This window comes from Garra rufa, chromosome 1 (assembly GCF_049309525.1).
Source record: "Garra rufa chromosome 1, GarRuf1.0, whole genome shotgun sequence".
Lineage (NCBI taxonomy): Eukaryota > Metazoa > Chordata > Actinopteri > Cypriniformes > Cyprinidae > Garra > Garra rufa.
In genome coordinates this window covers 81,300,258-81,313,933 of record NC_133361.1, presented here as the reverse complement: position 1 = coordinate 81,313,933, position 13,676 = coordinate 81,300,258, and the positions used below count along the sequence as shown (strand labels likewise).

General features: G+C 46.9%; 1 long non-coding RNA gene and 3 other non-coding genes across 4 annotated transcripts; all 4 read left to right on the top strand.

Moving 5' to 3' along the window:
* Positions 1-2,130: 2,130 nt before the first annotated feature.
* Positions 2,131-2,204, top strand: trnat-cgu (transfer RNA threonine (anticodon CGU)). Its single transcript has one exon. It is a non-coding gene; the product is annotated as a tRNA-Thr (tRNA).
* Positions 2,205-2,800: 596 nt separating this feature from the next.
* On the top strand, positions 2,801-2,874 carry trnat-agu (transfer RNA threonine (anticodon AGU)). The gene has a single exon. It is a non-coding gene; the product is annotated as a tRNA-Thr (tRNA).
* A 547-nt stretch (positions 2,875-3,421) lies between these two features.
* Positions 3,422-3,511, top strand: trnar-ucu (transfer RNA arginine (anticodon UCU)). Its single transcript is given in 2 exon segments — positions 3,422-3,458; positions 3,476-3,511. It is a non-coding gene; the product is annotated as a tRNA-Arg (tRNA).
* Positions 3,512-4,897: 1,386 nt separating this feature from the next.
* LOC141326172 (uncharacterized) lies at positions 4,898-13,428 on the top strand. The gene is made up of 3 exons (XR_012353861.1): positions 4,898-4,938; positions 7,018-7,143; positions 13,225-13,428. It is a non-coding gene; the product is annotated as an uncharacterized lncRNA (long non-coding RNA).
* Positions 13,429-13,676: the final 248 nt, after the last annotated feature.

Below are 13,676 nucleotides of genomic sequence, written 5' to 3'. Positions count from 1 at the left end.
GTGCTTGAAGTCACATACAGGTAGGTCTAAACCAGGTATCTCCAACTCCGGTCATCGTGAGCTACATTACTGCAGCTCGATGTTCTCCTATGACAGGACACCTTTCTCAAATGAGACATTCTGTACAAGCCTGCTAATTACCCGTTGATTTGAGTCAGGTGTGTTGCATCAGAGAAAAACTAAAAACCAGCAAGACAGTAGCTCACGAGGACTGGAGATCCCATGTCTAAACTGTACAGTAAACAATCTGATGTTTAGACTCCTGTGGAAATCACGTGAAACGAGGTCTAATATAAATATATATATATATATATATCGTCTGTTCCGTCTGACATTGTGCTAAAATTGGTTTCATCATCAGAAGTTTCGTAGTCAGACATGTTGTCAGCGAGTCGCGCTATCAACGGCTGATCGGAACGTGCGAACTGACAGCAGCGCGGATTGATGGAAACGGAAAGAATATAGTGCCGATTAAAACTGAGGTATGATTTTTGTTAGGAGTGTTTTTTGTGATGTAAATGAATCAAGCTTTGAAACGCATATATTTTTTTCACGTAAAAACGCACAGTTTTGAGGCCCCGGAAACTAACCGTGACTACTTTCTTGAAAAACTTCCAGCGGCCAGAACTCTGACCAGGGAGGTGAACGCAGTGTGGGTCAGTGTGTATACACTATAGTGCTGATAAGGATTGCATACAACTTTATGTCTTAAATGCCCGAACTATCCCTTTAATGACGCGTTTCTGAATGAAGATCACGGAGATCAACGCGGCAGACAGCACACCCTTTTTGTTTTCTTTATTTTGTAAAATCACAATATTTTTTTGGTTTTGTGAGTATATACAAATAAAAGTAGACCCTTTACAGATTCGATTGATGTACTGCTTTTATCTGTACAATCAGAAATGACAGAGTAATTGAAGTTCCTTTTGGGAAACTGCCACAAAACGCGTATACGCGTGTTTGGACCCCAGGGGGTTAAATAAAGTCAAAGACACATAAAACAAAGCTTTATTCAAAGTAATTGTTCTAACAAGCATGTGTTCACAGCCTGTAAATAACAACTACCATCAACAGCTGTGCCAATTCTGCAGCTTTGTTCTGATGAAGCAGCTGACCAGCGTGTCCACCTTCACCTGTCTCTGCTGTCCATCACGTCCTGTCCCTGTAACATCCTGAAAAGTTTCAAGTCACCTCTGTAATTCATGTGCTCAACACTGCATTTACACTCGCATTTTATCCAACACAAATGCTCCTCTATTTATTTATATTAATAAAAAAGATCAGTTATGTTTAGTTACTATGTACATGCGTTTATTTACATTCAATTCATATAAAGTAAACAATGTTGACAACAGTGAATTTACTGTAACAGCACACAACACTCAGATGTCTATTATGTGCTCATCTGCAATTCTTTTCGAACTTTTTCCTGTCACATATTAAATACTGTAGACATTTAGATGTATATGGTTTATGTACATTCACTTTGGAGATATATGTGTGTTTACTGGATCTCCCCTGTTTGCTATACATATAAAACATATTTTTACAGAACAGTCACAAATATACTATACTGTTACACCTTAAGCGATTTAACAGTTTGTTCTACGCGATTGTGACACAAGGAACAGCGTAAGGTTACTCACTTTTGAAAACACCCTTGTTGCTGTTCTCCATCACGTTCGATGATGACGTAGCTATTGATCTCCCGTGGGCTTCTGGGATAGAAAAGTAGAAAAGTATCCCTCGATCGGCGCTTCAAAATCTGGGCGGGACGCAGTAGGCATCCGGGGATCTCTCGCTTACTCTTTTGTGGTTACTCTTCTCACGTGCCCATTTCGCCTACTATATAGTAGATAAGTAGGCATATTCGAACGATACTTAGGTATACGTTCGCCTGAATCTCGCGAGAAATAGTGCTTCATCCTGGTAAATCTCGCCTACTCTTTTGTGGTGTTTGAGATTTCATGCATACTTTTTCTTCACCTACTACTTTTTGCCTACTAAATAGTATGGAAGTATGCGATTTCGGATGCAGCCATTCTCTTTTATGCGTACCAGCACCTGGCCAGCCTCTGGATGTTTTGACCCTTGGAGTAACCCTTCAGACAACCTTGCACGCGGTTTGGCACCGTGGCTTAGTTGGTTAAAGTGCCTGTCTCGTAAACAGGAGATTCTGGGTTCAAATCCCAGCGGTGCCTTGGACGATTTTCCAGTCCAGCAAGCGTAAGCTTTTCAAAAGCGACCTGCAAACAGGGATAGCGAGTGGTTAATTTTGCAAACCACCCCGACTCAGTTGTCGGCAAACGCCTTAAAGCTGTCCAGCGCCCGGTCAGCCAACCCCTGGCCTATTCTCTGGAAGCCTGGAGCGTCTGAGTCGCCCTCCCGGAGGGCGAACGTGCTGCCCGGCTAGTCTAGTAAACAGGAGATCCTGCGTTCGAATCCCAGCGATGCCTTTGGTAGCGCGCCACAGTACAGCCGAGCTTGTGTTTACCAAAAAAATGGACGGCAAATGGGGACACAGAGGAGCTCGAGTCGTGCTTTTTACCATTATGTTAAGCCCATCATGCGCAATGTTGCAATCGGACAGCAGAAACCATTTGGAGGCCTCTTGTTCTCAGCGTAAATTGATTTAAAGAAAAGGTCAATCATATTTAAAAGGTAGCAAAACATGCCCAAGAACCAATTCAGTGAGGTATGGCAATCACTGTCTTGCATCAAGTGGAGGCAGCAGGACGTACGAAGTGTTTATTCATGCATCGTCTAAGACGCCATCCCCACAATTAGCATGCGGGTTGGCGCCGTGGCTTAGTTGGTTAAAGCGCCTGTCTAGTAAACAGGAGATCCTGGGTTCGAATCCCAGCGGTGCCTTGCAAATGGCAGCTTGGACCTTTTTGCCCTCCCTTGGACCTGAGGCCCTTACAGTGCCTCTGCCTTTCAAACGACACTGGACACTGCAATTGTGCAGAGACCCGAGGGCCTGTCCGTCCTGCAGAGAGAGAACGCGCTCTCTTACCGTTGGACGGCCACAGACCCGGAAGGTCAGCCTGGGTTTGAATCCGAGCAATGCCTCTGGTTGCGCGCCACAATACAGCCAACGTCGTGCTTTACGGCGAATGAACGGCGAATGGAGACACATAGAAGCTCGAGGACAGCGGGCGGTTTCCCTTGCAAAACTACCCTCTCACCTGCTTTTGAAGGATAGGATCTTAGGCTAACTGGTCCCACCAAGGAGGCGCCGTGGCTTAGCTGGTCAAAGCGCATCCCAGCGGTGCCTTTCCATCAGTGGCTCTCTCTGGCCTCGTTGTTGGATGGGAGATCCCGACGAGACTCTGTTTTTGAGCCATGCCTAAATTGTGCAAAGACCTGAGGACCTGTCTTTCTGCCCACACAGCGTGCCACTCAGCCATACCTACAGGGCTCTGTGGCGCAATGGATAGCGCATTGGACTTCTAGACTGACAGATGAGGCCATTCAAAGGTTGTGGGTTCGAGTCCCACCAGAGTCGTGGCTTTTGGCTTTCTTGTAACTCTCATACTATGCAGAGTTGCCCTCAGGGAGTAGAAATTTGTAGACACTGGCTGCATCCGAAATCGCATACTTAATGAGTAGGTACTTAATTTCAATAAGTAGGTACTTAACAAGCACTAAAAGAGTACCTACTCTACAGCCAAATCTCGTTGAGTATGAATGCGATCCGCCATGATGGCGTTATCATGTGATCTACGACGTTAAAACAAGAGCAACAATTTAAAAGATATGAGCGACAGGTTTAATTCATCTATTTGTATATATTATCTATTTGTATATATTATGATGTTGATCAAATTTCTGGTCTTCCAGAAGAAACAGATACCTTTTTGATTGTAGTACGTTTTTAGGCTATAACCCAGTTTAATCCTTAAAGATGTTATTTTTTATTACGAAAACCTAAAATCGTAACCACTTTAATATGTTTTTAATTTATTTATGTGAAAAATTGTTTATCCACACGCAAAACTGGCTTGAAATCTCCTTTGTTTTCCTCTTTTTATTGTGGGATTTCTCTTGTTTCATCCCCGAGGATTATAAATAACAAAAAAACAACACATGCAATTTTAATGCATTATGATTAAATGAATATTACGATAATTTAAAGATATTTCATCTTTTTTTTTTCACGTGCAGAGAATCACACCCTTTACAGTTTTTTTCTGTCATTATGATTTTTTACTGATAAAACAGCCTACTATCTTTTCCTGCGGTTGTATGTACTTATAAGTTCTGCAGTGATAATAAAATAAAATAAAGGCGACAGGTGCACAGAACACAATGGCATCACGACAACCCTATAGTACGTAGCCCTCCTTGTTTGCAATGTTTGCAATATGTGCACAAAGGAGACGTCAATCAGCTGCTGGAAGATCACGTCTTTGGAGAAGACTTTTGATTTTACACTCGAAAGAATTAAGTTTTACTTAGAAATTAAAGATGACCTCGGAATGCATTGCTAGACAACACCAACGCTTATAATTAACAATAATACTAATGAATGCTAACCACTAATTAATTATATTTTTAGTAAAATGAACTACATGCATTTTTTAATACACCATATGCATGACATATTCATGACTATGCAGTCAATTTGAATACATCTCAATTCTCAGTCAAGTAATGAATTAAAGCTATATTTGTAATTGTAATTGTAAAAAGTAATTGTTCTAACAATCATGTGTTCACAGCCGATTTACTCATTTTTTTTGTTTTTTAAACAGAAAAATGAGCAACCCTGATGACAGTGGGCCGGAGGATACTGGTGGCAGTAGTGTAAGTACTGATAGAAAATAAATACAAATCTTCAAAATGTAAAGATAGTGATTAATTTTTAATTTTGTTATTATTATTTTCACAGGCCACCACAGAAATGATCAGCCGGACAGTGAACTTATACTTGTAATTAAATAGACCTTTTTCACAGAAACCGGAAATACGCAATCGCAGGGTATGCAGACTTCCTGTGTAATGTCAACACAGAAGAAAGCCGGGTAATTTAAAATTAAAATGGAGAGAGTCTACACAACTTCCCTCACTGGTTTGCCAAAGATAACTTTTGCAGACCTGATAAGAGTCGTGGAGGAAAACTCCGTCACAAAGAGGAACAAATTGGATAAAGGATATACATTTTTCCACTAAGAGTTTATCCGGGACGTTCTAAAACGCTTAACGTGGCTTAACCTACGCAATAAATGACCAGGAAACCCCAAATTTCTGCCATACCTTACTTGGAACAAACACTAACTGCTATCAAAAGAACAAACCCTTATTCCACAGATAAAGTGCATAATATCACGTTAAGCGGTTTTTCCCCCATAGAAGCCCATTATAAAAAAACAGCTTGGTTTAACTTACCTTAAGCGACCAGGAAGGACCAAACTTCTGTTAAATTTCACTTAAAATAAACACTTTCTGCTCTCAAAAGAACGAGCTCTCATTCAGCATATTTGTGATCGCCCCCCATAGAAGTCCATTATACAAGAAAAAAAAAAAAAAGCTTAACGTGGCTTAAAATTTTACTTATAATAAACACTTTCTGCTGTCACAAGAGTGAGCTCTTATTCAGCATATAAAGTGAATAATATCTTGTTTTTCTCCCTATAGAACTCCATTAAGGAAAAAGCTTAACATGGTTTGTTATAATGGACTTCTATGGGGGGCGATCACTTTATATGCTGAATAAGAGCTCGTTCTTTTGACAGCAGCAAGTATTTATTATAAGTAAAATTTAACATAAGTTTGTTTTTCCCTGGTCGCTGTTGAGGTACGAAAACCATGTTAAGCTGTTTCCTTATAATGGCTTCAATGGGGGAGAAAAAGCTTAACGTGATATTATTCACTTTATCTGTGGAATAAGTGCTCCTTCTTTTGATAGTAGTTAATGTTTGTTCCACGTAAGGTTTGATGATAAGAGTCGTGGAGGAAAACTCCGTCACAAAGAGGAACAAATTGGATAAAGGAAATACATTTTTCCACTAAGAGTTTATCCGGGACGTTCTAAAACGCTTAACGTGGCTTAACCTACGTAAAAAACGACCAGGAAACCCCAAAATTCTGCCATACCTTACTTGGAACAAACACTAACTGCTATCAAAAGAACAAACCCTTATTCCACAGATAAAGTGCATAATATCACGTTAAGCGGTTTTTCCCCCATAGAAGCCCATTATAAAAAAACAGCTTGGTTTAACTTACCTTAAGCGACCAGGGAGGACCAAACTTCTGTTAAATTTCACTTAAAATAAACACTTTCTGCTCTCAAAAGAACGAGCTCTCATTCAGCATATTTGTGATCGCCCCTCATAGAAGTCCATTATACAAAAAAAAAAAAAAAAAAGCTTAACGTGGCTTAAAATTTTACTTATAATAAACACTTTATGCTGTCACAAGAGTGAGCTCTTATTCAGCATATAAAGTGAATAATATCTCGTTTTTCTCCCTATAGAACTCCATTAAGGAAAAAGCTTAACATGGTTTGTTATGATGGACTTCTATGGGGGGCGATCACTTTATATGCTGAGTAAGAGCTCGTTCTTTTGACAGCAGCAAGTATTTATTATAAGTAAAATTTAACATAAGTTTGGTTTTCCCTGGTCGCTGTTGAGGTACGAAAACCATGTTAAGCTGTTTCCTTATAATGGCTTCAATGGGGGAGAAAAAGCTTAACGTGATATAATTAACTTTATCTGTGGAATAAGGGCTCGTTCTTTTGATAGTAGTTAATGTTTGTTCCACGTAAGGTTTGACAGAAACTTGGGGTTTCCTGGTCGTTTTTTACATACATTAAGCCACGTTAAGCGTTTTTCACGTTGTTTAACTGGTTACCGGCATACCGGGGCGGAAATAGGTTTACACAGCAATTACGTATTTCCGGTGCAAAATACGGAAGTTGTGAGAGGTCTATTATAAAAATATTTTCAGACTGTGATAATTCAGTGATGTTGGGTTTGATAGCTGTTGTGTTCTGCTTGTTTGTAGGATACAGAGCACAGCTCATCCGGGGAGAAGGAGGGACCCCCAAATGTTCTACCTCCTCTTCCTCCCGCACTACCTCCATCACCAGAGCTTTGTCCTGCTCCTCCTGATGAAGACGAGGAGGAAAATGTAATGTATACAGACCTTCTATAACTAATGTAGTGTATTTGCCTTTTAATATATTTTGTCCATGTCTACAGTATTTCGCTGATGACGAGAAGGAGCAGGACGAACTGCAGGAAGAATTTTTTTTTTAAATATAGTTCATAGTTCATGTTTTTTTTTTTTTTTATAAATACATTTAGTTCCCTTCCGGGAACTCGAGCCGCGTCTAGAACGCTATGGGGAACGCCATTGGCGGGCCGCACTCTGAACTATGTCTAACAACCAATGAATGACGGGGGTGACGTCACAGGCGTGGTGACGTCACCAACCAGCAAGTATAAAGCACGTGCGTTTGAAGCTGGCGGCAGCTTTTGTCATTCAGCGAGAGCGCTCTGTGTCTGTGTCTGTCTTGCCATTTCTGCTGTTTTTGTGTCCAGTTTGACACACTTTTATTTGAGTAGAATGGCATCTTTGCAACCTATTAAGAAAAAGAGTTTGATGGTGGTTAAGCGCCCGCATAGACAGTGTGTCCCTCCCTGCCAACGCTTCATTGTTGGTGGGGATACACACAGTCTATGTGTGGTCTGCTTGGGAGCGGAGCATGCACAGTCAGCCCTCGAAAAGGCTGGCTGTGAGCACTGTGAACGCCTGCCGGTACGTCTGCTTCGCTCCCGGAAAGCCCTCTTCGAGGAGGGGGCTTTCACTAGCGTGCCCCGTGGGTCTGGCCCCGCTTCCGCCGAGGCGGAGCGGCGGCTGCACTCGTGGGGCTCGCAGCTCGATCTGCTGGAGGGTATGGAGACGGGTGATCCCCTATCTCCGCCCTCACTCAGCGGATCGAGCGATCTCCTCCTGGATGTGGAAGCCCGCGCTGCGGTTTCTTCCCCCCGGGAGGAGGTCCCCGAGTTCCTCTTGTCTTCCTCCGAGGAGGTTGACATTGAAAGTGTTACAGAGGAACCACAACCGCCATCACGCTCGCCTCACTATGAGGAGCTCATAGAGGTGCTGACTAATGCGGTAGCCAAATTACACATCACATGGCCCGCAGAACAACAGCAATCACATGAGCCGCAGCGAAGCCGATTAAATGATCGCTTCCTGCGGACAAAGTCAGCACCTCCTAAACGGAGCCTTCCCTTCTTCCACGATCTCCACCAAGAGCTAGCGAGATCGTGGGAAAAGCCATACTCCTCCCGTCTTTTCTCCCCCGCTGAAAATTATGGAAATGTGGGGGGGGCAGAGGAGAATGGCTATAGGACGATGCCACGGGTTGAACAGACGCTTGCGGGCTATCTGTCACCCGGCTCGGCGTCGTCCTTGAAGGCTCCGTCCTTGCCCACCAGGCCCCTTAAAGTCACTTCTGGCCTGATGGGTAAGGCATACACGGCAGCAGGTCAAGCAGGGTCTTGCCTTCACACCATGGGCATCCTGCAAGCCTACCAGGCTGACCTGCTGAAGGAGTTCAGCAGCGGCGAGGAAGTTAGCGTTACAGAGATGCTAAAAACTGCAGATCTCGCTCTCCGCGCCACCAAGGAGGCCGCCCGTGCTGTTGGGCGGTCTATGGCAGCCCTGGTGGCCGCGGAGAGGCATCTCTGGCTGACCCTGTCCGACGTAAAAGACAAGGACAGGGTCACGCTTCTAGACGCCCCCCTGCAACCATCTGGCCTCTTTGGTGCTTCGGTTGATACCGTTGTGGCCAGGCACCAGGAGGCCCGCAAGCAGGCGGCGGCGTTCAGAACTTTCCTTCCTCGCCGCGTGTTCTCCTCTGAGGCTGCTGCACCATCTAAGAAGCAGCCTCAGCCGTGTACGAGCTCCCATAGAGAGGCACAAAAGCAGAGCGTTGCCGCCCGTGCTCCCCCGGCCCAGCCTAGGGGACCCAGAAAGCAGCGCTCTAAGTCGGGGGCTTCCAAGACGAAGAGGCCTGACCTGAGGGTCGTCCTCCAGTCAAGGAAGTCCTCGGCTAAGCGGCCCTGACGGTTGTGGTTCAGGGCCGTTGAGGGCAGCCCCTCTCGAGGGGGTTTGCACCGTACCTCCAGGTGCGGGTTTCAGACCCCTTCGTGGCCATCAGGAGATGAGTCAGCTAACCCTGCCAGTGTTACAGGCCGCGGCTATCTCCCGCGAGCATCCTCTAGCTGGTCCGCCCGGAAACGTAGCGGCCCTGGAGAGTTCGCAACCCCCGCGGGGCTTTTCCGAGGAGCTAATTCCGGCGCTTCCTGCCAGTTCGCTGTTACAGGACTCCGAGTTAGTTCCTCAAGTAAATCCAGACACCAGTCCCGAGAGGCTGGTACCCTTAGTGAACTTTCTGGTTCTTCAGCACAGGAAGTATCTCAGGTTCGCTTTCAGGGGCAAGGCTTACCAAGACAGAGTGCTTCCTTTCGGCCTAGCTCCCTCACCCCGCACTTTCACGAAGTGTGTGGATGCTGCGCTGGCTCCACTGTGACTCCAGGGCATCCGCATACTCAACTAACAGTTAGCGGTTCAGCATCGAGGTGCTGTTCTCGCTCACATGAAAGAGTTAGGGTTGAGACTCAACGCCAAGAAGAATGTGCTTTCTCCACTACAGAGGACCACTTACTTAGGCGTAGGGTGGGATTCGATCTCCACGCAGGCATGCATGTCTCCTGCACGAGTCGATTCCATACTGACCGCAGTGAATGCAGTAAAGCTAGGCCAGTCACTCACTGTCAAACAGTTTCAAGTACTGTTAGGTCTTATAGCAGCCGCTTCCAACGTGATACCTTTTGGACTGCTGCACATGAGACCACCACAGTGGTGGCTCAGGACCAGGGGGTTCTCTCCGAGGGGAAACCCACTCCGCAAGATCAAGGTCACGCGGCGTTGCCTACGTGCCTTGGCCATGTGGAGGAAACCCTGGTTCCTCTCTCAGGGACCGGTACTGGGAGCGCCTGGTCGCCGCATCACGCTAGCAGCCGACGCTTTCCTTACCGGTTGGGGAGCGGTCATGCGTGGCCGCTCAGCCCAAGGCCTATGGAACGCCCACCATCTCTCGTGGCACATAAACCGCTTAGAGAGGCTGGCAGTATTCCTGGCCCTAAAGAGGTTTCTCCCAGACCTAAGAAACAGACATGTGCTGGTCCGTACAGACAGCACTGCGGTGGTTCACTACATAAACCACCAAGGAGGACTCCGCTCACGCCCCTTATACAAGCTGGCGTACCGGATACTCCTTTGGTCTCAAGAGAAATTCCTCTCCCTGAGAGCAGTCCACATCCCTGGACATCTGAATGTGGGAGCAGACGTCCTGTCAAGGCAGGGGCCGAGGCCCGGGGGATGGATGCTTCACCCAGAGGTGGTGAGGCAGATCTGGAGAGTGTTTGGCCAGGCACAGGTGGACCTGTTTGCGACTCAGAAGATATCGCACTGTCCCCTCTGGTACTCTCTAGTCCCTCCAGCTCCACTGGGGCTGGAGGCCATGGCACAGACGTGGCCGAGGCTGCGTCTGTACGCCTTTCCCCCGATCGCTCTGCTCCCGGGAGTTCTGGAACGGGTCCGTCGGTTTCAAGTGCGGCTGCTACTCGTAGCCCCGTACTGGCCGACCCAAGTATGGTTCTCGGACCTGGTATCTCTCCTAGACGGCTCTCGTGGGAGATTCCCGTCAGGAGGGACCTCCTGTCTCAGGCTGGGGGCGCAATATGCCACCCCCACCCAGAGAGGTGGAGGTTATGGGTGTGGCCCCTGAGGGGGCACAACTCATAGGAGCGGGTCTCTCAACCGAGGTTGTTGAGACCCTTCTCCAATCCAGAGCTCCCTCTACAAGGAAACTGTATGGCCTTAAGTGGAACTTATTCGCGAGATGGTGCCGCGAGCGCCACCTGGACCCAGTCAACTGCCCGGTCGGTACAGTTCTGGAGTTCCTACAGTCTCGCCTATCCGCAGGGCTAGCTCACTCCACTCTAAAGGTATACGTGGCGGCCATAAGTGCCTACCACGCCCCTTTAGGTGGCCTCTCAGTAGGTAGAGAGCCCTTGGTCATACGGTTCCTCCGCGGTGCGCTCAGGCTGAGGCCTCGAGTGACACCCAGGGTCCCCACGTGGGACCTCGCTGTGGTGCTAGAAGCTCTCTGCAAGCCTCCATTCGAGCCCATAGAGGAGTCTACGGACCGCGCCCTCACAATTAAGACGGCGCTCCTGTTAGCACTCACCTCCCTTAAGAGAGTAGGCGATCTGCAGGCCCTTTCAGTGGCCCCATCTCATTTAGAGTTTGCCCCAGGGATGGCCAAGGCCTTTCTATATCCCAGGGTCGGGTACGTCCCGAAGGTCCCCTCCCTAGCACCGCAGCCAGTAACACTGCAGGCGTTTTTATCCTCCTCCGTTCGCGGAGCCGAACCACAGGAAGTTAAATTGCATGTGCCCAGTCAGAGCCTTAGATGCTTACGTCCACAGAGCTGCCACGTGGCGTAGAACAGAGCAATTGTTTGTCTGTTACGGCCCCCCCTAAGAGGGGGAGCCCAGCTTCAAAGCCCACTATTAGTAGATGGATCATCGATGCCATTACTACTGCTTACGAGTCCTCTGATCTCCCCTCACCGTTGGGACTCAAGGCTCACTCTACTCGGGGCATGAGTGCCTCGAGGGCTCTGACGGCAGGTGTTCCAATACAAGACATCTGCAATGCTGCGGGTTGGTCCACGCCCCTAACATTCGTTTGGTTTCTGGTTTTCCCCAGACCAAGGACTAAGACTCCTCGTCTGCCTTCACAGAAGGCCGAGGAGTGCCTCATGCACTGGCTGGCTACCAGGCAGAGGCACCTACTGTCTTCCCCGTGAGCCCGAGGGCCGGGGATTGCAGTGCCCTCTTGTCCGCGTAATGCTAGACAATGGCTTATTCCCTCGCGTCCTGGTGGAGCTCCAGGCCGAGCCTTGGATCCCTCTTGTTCTGGCTGAACCCCCAGACAAAGGATCACCCTCTCCTCGTGTGCCCGAGGGCCGAGGAGCCTTGAGGTCGAGCTCACCGTCCTCGTGGGTCTGCGGACCGAGGACTTCCCACACCATCTGTCCGCCGAGTGCTAGACAGTGGTCATTCGGTCCCTCTTGCACTGGCTAACTCCCAGACAAAGGACTAAGACTCTGCGTGTGCCTGAGGGCCGTGGAGTACCTCTCGTTCTGGCTGGTGACCAGACAGAGGAAGACTACCATTCCTCGTGTGCCCGAGGGCCGAGGACTACAGGGCCTTCTTGTCCGTGTAATGCTAGACAAGGGCTCTCTCTTTTTCCACCCTGGTTGAGCAGACACTCGCAGGGCTCGGAAATTATGGGGGCGTTGGTAGTCTCGTTCCCCATAGCGTTCTAGACACGGCTCGAGTTCCCGGAAGGGAACGTCTCGGGTTACGTATGTAACCTTAGTTCCCTGAGGGAACGAGACGCCGCGTCTCGGACCATAATTCCCGCACCCTGCGGCGCTCGCTTCATTCCTAAGAGCTGCCGCCGGCTTCAAACGCACATGCTTTATACTTCCTGGTTGGTGACGTCACCGCGCCTGTGACGTCACCCCCGTCATTCATTGGTTGTTAGACATAGTTCAGAGTGCGGCCCGCCAATGGCGTTCCCCATAGCGTTCTAGACGCGGCGTCTCGTTCCCTCAGGGAACTAAGGTTACATACGTAACCCGAGACGTTTTTTATGTATATAGTTCACAATTCCCTTTGTTTTAAATGCATTTGTTTTAGTAAATATTTTTATATATTTATTTGTTGAATGCACAATTTCATATTCGCTCCTAAAAAACTAATCAGTCAATGCATGAAAACATTCGGTTTGAAGGTAGACCTTGAGGTGTTAAAATCAGACCAGACCTTTGTGGATTATACAGTCAACACTTTTTTTAAATTAAGACAACACTGATGAAATATTGAAGCGTCACAAACATCCAAGTAAATAAAAATAAAAAAGTCTCTTGTTCAATTCATGTATTGCTAAACTTGTAAACATAGCACTTCTAAGTGATGAAATATGACCATTTGAACAGAAAATCTTAAAAAAATATTTCATATTCCAACATGTTACATTTGTTTTCACTTGATATGTCTGACAGTATAGTTTGGGAAAAGCCCAATATGTAAAATGTGTACTTGTTTTTGTCATGTTCACTAGATGCCCCCCTCAGTTACAACCCATTGTCCAGTCTCTTTGACCCAGTGTCCCCCTCCAGTTACAACTCACTGTCCAACATCTTTGTCCAAGTGTACCCCTCCAGCGTTTATTTCTCGTCCAGCCTCTTTGACCCAGCGTCTCCCTCCTTTTACAACTCACTGTCCAGCATCTTTGTCCAAGTGTCCCCCTCCACTTGGTCCAGTATCCCATGTCGAGTGTTCCATTGAATGAAAAAAAACAAATCTCAGTCAAGCCCCGCAAACACATAATCCTCAATCCCCATCCAAAGAGTTGGAATGTCAAGAAACCCAACAAGGTATGTACTATTTTCAAAGTGCACTATTCAATATCTAACAAAGTTTATCTCTCACAATTATCAACCTTTTTTTTATCTATATAGAATTCACACACAGGACCACAACTGCTGCTGCTTGACCTTACACAAAAATAAC